The sequence below is a fragment of the Hippocampus zosterae genome, chromosome 19 (assembly GCF_025434085.1).
Source record: "Hippocampus zosterae strain Florida chromosome 19, ASM2543408v3, whole genome shotgun sequence".
NCBI classification, from domain to species: domain Eukaryota; kingdom Metazoa; phylum Chordata; class Actinopteri; order Syngnathiformes; family Syngnathidae; genus Hippocampus; species Hippocampus zosterae.
In genome coordinates, this window is record NC_067469.1 from 10,287,781 (window position 1) to 10,295,702 (window position 7,922).

Here is a 7,922-nt window from a genome sequence, read left to right on the forward strand (position 1 = left end):
CCAGTCTCACTTTTTCATATTACGTCCCCCCGGTTTCAAAATGAAATTTGTCTCCTTCAGCCTCAGGGGAAAAGGCCAAGCTGGAACCTTCTCTCAGCTGCACCAGGGAAACGTCACTGTAGCCAGGACCTGCTCGAACATCCCGCACGACGCCAAAGCGGCCAAGGAATTCTTGAGTGGTTTCATTTTTGGACGCCAGACGGACGAGTGCATGGTTCGTGAGTGTCCGTGCCAGCGCTTACTATTCCTGAGTTTACTTGAATGTGTCACGTCGCGTGCCCGCCAGCAGGTGGCGGGTTTTTCTCCTCCGCCATCGGCACACCTGCCCGTAATTTCGGGCTGATTACCCCTCTTTTATTAAGAGACTCCGACAGTCATCTCGCTGCCGGAGAATTCCACGCCGTGCCATTGTTCTCTCGTGCTAATTCCTCTATTGTAGATTACTCGTTGCCTTCTTGCCTTGCGGCCTTTACTCTTGCCATTCGCGTTAGTCACTAAATTGTATACTTCTATATTGCCTAATCAGTAGTTCCTCGCACTTTGTTTTTTCAGCGAGCGTTTTCGGTTGTTTCCTTATTTCTTCCCTGGTCCTTATTTGACCAGCGTTTTGTGTTACCGTTTTTTCCCTGTCGGGCTCTTTCTGTTTTTGTCATTAAAGACACTCTTTGCTTTGATAAGATTCTTTCGTTGTCTGTTTTCCGGGGATCCAACTCTTTATTTTCTTGTTCTGCACGGAGCGATCGTTATCGCTTCGGGCAGAACGTGACAGAATTCTCCGGCCACCATGGATCCCGCAGACATCGAAAAAATTTTGTCCGCTCCTTCCCGACAAGAGCAACAGATGAGTCAGCAGGGCCAATCCATTAGGGAACTCCGTGGCACGGTCTCCATGCTGGCTCATCGGTACGATGATTTAGAACCTCGGTTGGTCCGGGTGGAAGAGCGGAGACCATCTCCCCCCGGGGTTCGTTCTATCATTCCCGAAGCGCCCTCCTCATATCCCATTATGACGAGGGAGCCATCGCTTCCACACCCCCCTCGCTACGGGGGCGAGCACGGGCAGTGTGGACACTTCCTGGCGGTAGTTACGCATAGGACGGAGCCGTTGAAACTTCTACTGTCCGGCAACCATGTCGAACATCGCCGTTTTTACTTAATGCGGTCTCGCAACGCCCCGATCGTTCTCGGGTTACCCTGGCTTAAGACACACAATCCCGTGATTTCCTGGGCGCGCCCAGCGATAGACAGCTGGAGCCAGTATTGTTACCAGCACTGTCTACAATCGGCCGTCGGGAAGCATGAACGTGTCACACCCCCCGAGGAGATCTGCCTTCACGGAGTGCCGGATTGCTATCGGGATCTTAAGGAAGTGTTCAGCGAGGATCGTGCCCGCTCTTTGCCTCCACACCGCCCCTACGATTGTGCTATAGACCTGCAGGCGGGCGCTCCGTTGCCGACCTCGCGGCTGTATCAGGTGTCCCAACCCGAGCGCGAGGCATTGACGGAGTACATCAACAGCTCGCTCGCTGCAGGTCTTATTAGACCATCGCGTTCACCGTTAGGGGCGGGGTTTTTCTTCGTAGGGAAGAAAGCTACCCTTGCTGGACTCCGCCTTCGCCCCATTACAGTCAGCCACCATTTTCTCCAAATTAGACTTGCGCAGCGCTTACCACTTGGTTCGCATCCGGGAGGGTGACGAGTGGAAGACGGCTTTTAAGACCCCTCTGGGTCATTTTGAATACTTGGTTATGCCTTTTGGGCTCACCAACGCTCCTGCCGTTTTCCAAAACCTAATCAATGATGTGCTAAGGGACATGATTAACATCTTTTGTTTCGTTTATCTTGACGATATTTTAATTTTTTCCCGGTCATTACACGAGCACCAGCAACACGTTAGGCTGGTGCTACAACGTCTACTGGAGAACCGGCTCTTCGTCAAGGCAGAAAAGTGTGAATTCCATGTCCCCGTCATCTCCTTCCTAGGGTTCATTATTGAACAGGGCAGGTTAAGGGCGGACCCCATTAAGACGCGTGCAGTCACTAACTGGCCGGTTCCAACCAATCGCAAGGAACTGCAGCGCTTTCTGGGGTTCGCCAACTTCTACCGACGCTTCATCCGCGGTTACAGTCAGAAGGCGCTCCCCTTAACCCGCCTTACGTCCATTAAAACCCCATTTAAGTGGGATCCGACCGCGGATGCGGCGTTCGCAAACCTGAAGGCGGCGTTCACCAGTCCCCCCGTACCACAGCACCCTGATCCTGATCTCCCCTTTAGCGTGGAGGTGGACGCCTCGGATTCGGGGGTGGGGGCTGTGCTGTCCCAGCGCTCTCCGGTCGACCAGAAGTTGCACCCCTGCGCCTTCTTCTCCCGTCGACTCAGTGCCGCCGAGTCCAATTACGACGTGGGCAACCGTGAACTGTTGGCAGTTGTGACCGCCTTGCAGGAGTGGCGGCACTGGCTCGAGGGGGCAAAGGAACCCTTTACGGTCTACACAGATCATAAGAACCTCGCCTACCTCCGCTCCGCCAAAAGACTGAACGCCCGTCAGGCCCGGTGGGCCCTCTTCCTCACCAGGTTCGACTTCATCCTCACCTACTCTCCCGGGTCTAAGAACACTAAGCCCGACGCCCTTTCCCGTCTCCACGAGCCTGCGGGGAGGGATCGATCCCCGGAGACCATCCTCCCGACCCGGTGCGTCGTGGGGGCCGTCCAGTGGGAGGTTGAGCAGCGGATCCAGGCAGCCCTGGAGGGGGTTCAGGTGCCGACGGAGTGCCCAGCAGGGAGGCTATTCGTACCTCCTTCCCTACGATCGGAAGTTCTGCAGTGGGGACATGGGTCCAAGGTGGCGTGTCATCCCGGGGTGAACCGGACTGTGCAACTCGTCGCCCAGCGTTTCTGGTGGCCGGAGCTCCGCAGCGACGTGACGGAGTTCATCAAGGCCTGCACCTCCTGCGCCTGCGGCAAGTCGTCCCATCAACCTCCGGCGGGACTGCTCCAGCCGTTGCCCATTCCTCCTCGCCCGTGGTCCCACATCGCCCTGGACTTCGTCACGGGTCTCCCGCCTTCCCGGGGTCGAACTGTCGTGCTCACGATCGTGGACCGCTTCTCCAAGGCGGCTCATTTTGTGCCTTTGTCCAGGTTGCCGTCGGCGCTGGAGACCGCCGACCTCCTCGTCGAACACGTCTTCCGTCTCCACGGCATTCCACTGGACATTGTCTCGGACCGGGGGCCCCAGTTCGTATCCCGCGTCTGGAAGCAGTTCTGCCGGTCCCTCGGGGCCACGGCCAGTCTGACCTCGGGGTACCACCCCCAGTCCAATGGACAAGCCGAGCGTGCCAACCAGGATCTGGGGGCGGCCCTCCGCTGTGTGTGCCTTCACCGTCCCTCATCCTGGGTCGACCACTTACCCTGGGTGGAGTACGCGCACAACACCCTCGTCTCTTCTGCCACTGGTAGGTCCCCCTTCATGGCCGCCTACGGGTACCAGCCGCCGCTGTTCCCGTCCCAGGAGGGGCAGGTGGAGGTCCCCTCTGTGCAGCACCACCTCAAGCGGGCCCATCGCGTGTGGAAGGAGGCCCGGGCTGCGTTGTCCCGCACGGCGGCCAGGAACCAGCGGATCGCGGATCGTCGCCGGCGCCCGGCTCCTTCATACGTGGTGGGACAGAAGGTGTGGTTGGCAACGAGGGATCTTCGCCTGGCCGGCACGTCTGCGAAACTGGGACCCCGATTTACTGGACCATTCGAGGTCGAGGCCGTCATCAGTCCAGCTGCAGTCAGGCTCCGGCTGCCACCCACCATGAAGGTTCACCCCGTCTTCCACGTCTCCCTACTCAAACCCGTGTCTTCCAGTGACTTGGCTCCTCCTCCCACGCCGCCGCCCCCTCCGCGGGTCGTCGACGGTGACCCGGTGTACACGGTTCGTGCCATCCTGGACTCTCGGCGCAGGGGAAAGGGGTTCCAGTATCTGGTCGACTGGGAGGGCTACGGGCCTGAGGAGCGGCAGTGGGTGCCTCGCTCCTGGATCCTTGATCCGTCCCTTTTGCGCGACTTCCACACTGCACATCCATCCAAACCGGGTAGTCCGCCGGGAGGCGTCCATTGAGGGGGGGGTACTGTCACGTCGCGTGCCCGCCAGCAGGTGGCGGGTTTTTCTCCTCCGCCATCGGCACACCTGCCCGTAATTTCGGGCTGATTACCCCTCTTTTATTAAGAGACTCCGACAGTCATCTCGCTGCCGGAGAATTCCACGCCGTGCCATTGTTCTCTCGTGCTAATTCCTCTATTGTAGATTACTCGTTGCCTTCTTGCCTTGCGGCCTTTACTCTTGCCATTCGCGTTAGTCACTAAATTGTATACTTCTATATTGCCTAATCAGTAGTTCCTCGCACTTTGTTTTTTCAGCGAGCGTTTTCGGTTGTTTCCTTATTTCTTCCCTGGTCCTTATTTGACCAGCGTTTTGTGTTACCGTTTTTTCCCTGTCGGGCTCTTTCTGTTTTTGTCATTAAAGACACTCTTTGCTTTGATAAGATTCTTTCGTTGTCTGTTTTCCGGGGATCCAACTCTTTATTTTCTTGTTCTGCACGGAGCGATCGTTATCGCTTCGGGCAGAACGTGACAGAATGCATCCCTTGCCTGAAGGACATTGGGCAGCAAAGGTGAGGGAAGCGGCGGACGAAAGAACGGACGGACGGAGTCTCCGTAACGATCCGCTTCGGTCTGGTCTTTACGCATCGTCATACGAGTTAAGTGTAAAATATATGCAAAGCCCGTTGAGCATTTATTTAATCATCTTGATAACAAGCCTACCCGACTTCTCGTTTGGAACAATTATGCGATCTCCAGCTTTAGGTCCAACTGATAGGGCATAAGTGCCACTCGTGGATATAATCGAGAACTCGAACTGAATCGATTTTGCTTGTCAGGACAAAATGGAGCTTAGGATGGATATCAAGCATGTTACAGAAATGCTAAAACTGGTTATATACACGCAGTCGGTGTGCACAACTACTACGCACAGCTCTACAACTTTTTATACTTTACTGCGTGCGTGTGTGTGCGCGCGCGCACGTGCGTGTGTAAGAGAGTGTTCATGATTTGAGAACGCCATCATGTGGTCACTTAAAATGTTGACACTAGTGTTATTTTTAAACAGTTTCCTTTTTTGCCTCTTGCTGAATTGAATCATTCCTTTTAAGTTAGTGAATAGTTTGTTGTCAGTTTTGTTAGAAATATGAACTTTCTAGAGTTTTTGCTCGTTAACATTCAGGCCTTTTGGCTGGGATTAAATTGCGTTCATCAAATTAATTATTAAACACTGTAATTGTTCAATTGAAATCCAAATAATTCTGTTGAGCCTATTCGTTTTTGTTACTATCCATGTATTTAATTCACTATCAGATCAATTTTAACTAGTTCAGATTATTGTTTAAGATGTATAGTTATATTAAAAATAAAAATTCACATTTTAGTGTCTTTTTAAAAAAAACAAATATATTTATTTAATTTTGGCATTGAGTGAGTTTAATGTACGCAAGCACAATTTACAGGTCATTTTATACTTTGCTTATTAGATTTATTTATGAAAGGTATTTGCTGAACTAATCAAAGCATTTGGTAGTTGTTGTGTTTTTTTAAATTGTTGTTGCTCATGAAAATGTGACATGTTAACTTCTGTACGAGCTGAGCCGCATTTCTAACTTTCTGTTTCTGCTACAAATGAAAAAAATCATTTTGTGTGCTCAACACTGAATAGACTTTACAGTAGAGTTCAGGTTATGTGTGTAAAAAAAATGACCAAAAAAAACATACAGAAACAATGTTACTGACTTCACAAATGACTCGTGAAAACGTGACCACGCATTTACTAACCGCGAGGTCAGTGCTGCAAAAGGACGGATGGAGAATGACTGCAGATGTGGTTGAAAGTGATTCTTTTGTCAGCTTGTCAACTTCTGTTGGGGTTCGTAATGTGATCTCCCAAATTCTGCAATTATTATCTCGGATTCCTAATGACTGCCTGTAGTACTGCCAATGAAACCTTGAGCGTCATTAAACGACAAGTGACTTCATGTGGGAATGTCTTCATGTCACACTTTACCACTTCCTGTCTATTGCAATCTCGCTTTGGGGAGCAATCATGATTTTCGTTTTCAACAAGTCACCATAAAGAGTTTTCTTAACGACATGTACTGAAAACTCAACTTGCTCACCTATGATGAACATCCAGGAATTGTAATTTTTCTGCTTCACTTTGAAGGTAAACAACTTTGTGATTCATATTTAGCTACAGTATTGCAGTTGCAAGAAGATGTGAAACCCTTTGAAATTACCTGGATGTATAAATTGGTCATAAAATGTCTTCATATCTTCATCTAAGTCACAACAATAGACAGTCTGCTTGAACTATTATCACATAAACAATAGGGCCGTTCACACGGCACGCATTTGCTCCGGCGCTGCACCGATATATTTTGCACCGCAGCAAATTGTGTGGAGCGTGAGCGGTGTCGGGCAGTGTCGGGGCTGCCCCACTTGCGTTCACACGGCAGTTTCTGCAGCGGAGCAAAACGACAGAAAACAAACGAGCTGTCGTGTTGGTTCTTTTTAAAACGTACTGTATATACACAACTCAAGCGACTACTGGACCGGCACGTCCTTCTCCTTCTCGGTCTCCGTGCCTTCTGCTCAAGAGTGACCGCCCAAAAAAACGTAAATGAACGATGACTTCAATGACACTCAGAAAAGCAAACACTAATGCGCCAAACAGAAAATCAAGAGAGGAAATCACAAAATAAATTATATGGGGGGTGGGGGGTTGTGAACAAACAACTCTGAGACAGTCCAGTCTCCTACAAAAGGAAAGATGTTACTAGCCAAGTCTTGTGTCATTATGAAACAAACACATTACGGAAGTCCGACAGAGCACGAAAGCAACGCATTCTCGCCATACGTACTCTTCACAAGCATTTGCTCTAGAGCAAATTTAACCCAGTTGCGTTCACACGTGCAAATTTACACCGGTGCTGCTTCGCAAACGAGCATTTGCGCCGGAGCAAATATTTGACCCACCTACCTGAGGTGGGTCAAATTTGGTCCGGTATAAGCTCTTTTCCGGGGCTACGCCGGAGCTAATTTGCATGTGTGAACGCTCTACTGGGGCAGCCCCGGCGCAGCACCGGACCAAATCTTGCCGTGAGAACAGCCCTAATATGTTCTCACATATTTTTATTGAAGCACCATGTAAACATTCATGAGGTCGAGACTCTGACTGGGTAACCCCAGAAGGCGTATTTTCTTCTGTTGAAGCCATGCCGTTGTAGATTTACTTCTGTGCTTCGGGTCAAGATGTTCTGCTGCATCACCCATCTTCTGTTGTGCTTCAATTGACAGACAAATGTCCTTAGGTTCTCCTGCAAAATGTCTTGGTAAACTGGGGAATTCATTTTTCCTTTGATGATAGCAATCTGTCCTTGCCCTGAAGTAGCAAAGCAGCCCCAAACCATGATGATGCCCCCTTCCCATACTTCACAGTTGAGATGAGGTTTTGATGTTGGTGTGCCTTTTTTCTCCACAGAAAGCGTTGTGTGATCCTTCCAAACAACTCAACTTTGGAATCATCTGTCCACAGAATATTTAGCCAGTAGTGCTGTGGAGCATTAGGTGATCTTTTGCAAACTTCAAATGTGCTGCAATTGGGTTTTCTTTTTGGACAGCAGGTGCCTCCTCCATGGTGTCCTCCATTCTCGTTCAGTGTTTTGATTATTGTAGATTCGTCCGCACAGATCTTGGCATGTGCCAGAGATTTTTGCAAGTCCTTAACTGACAATTGAGGATTCTTCTTCACCTCTCTGAGCATTCTGCGCTGTTCTGGTCTTGATCCAGATGTGCTGTCAAGTTTCAGGCCCATTTCCAAACTGCTTTT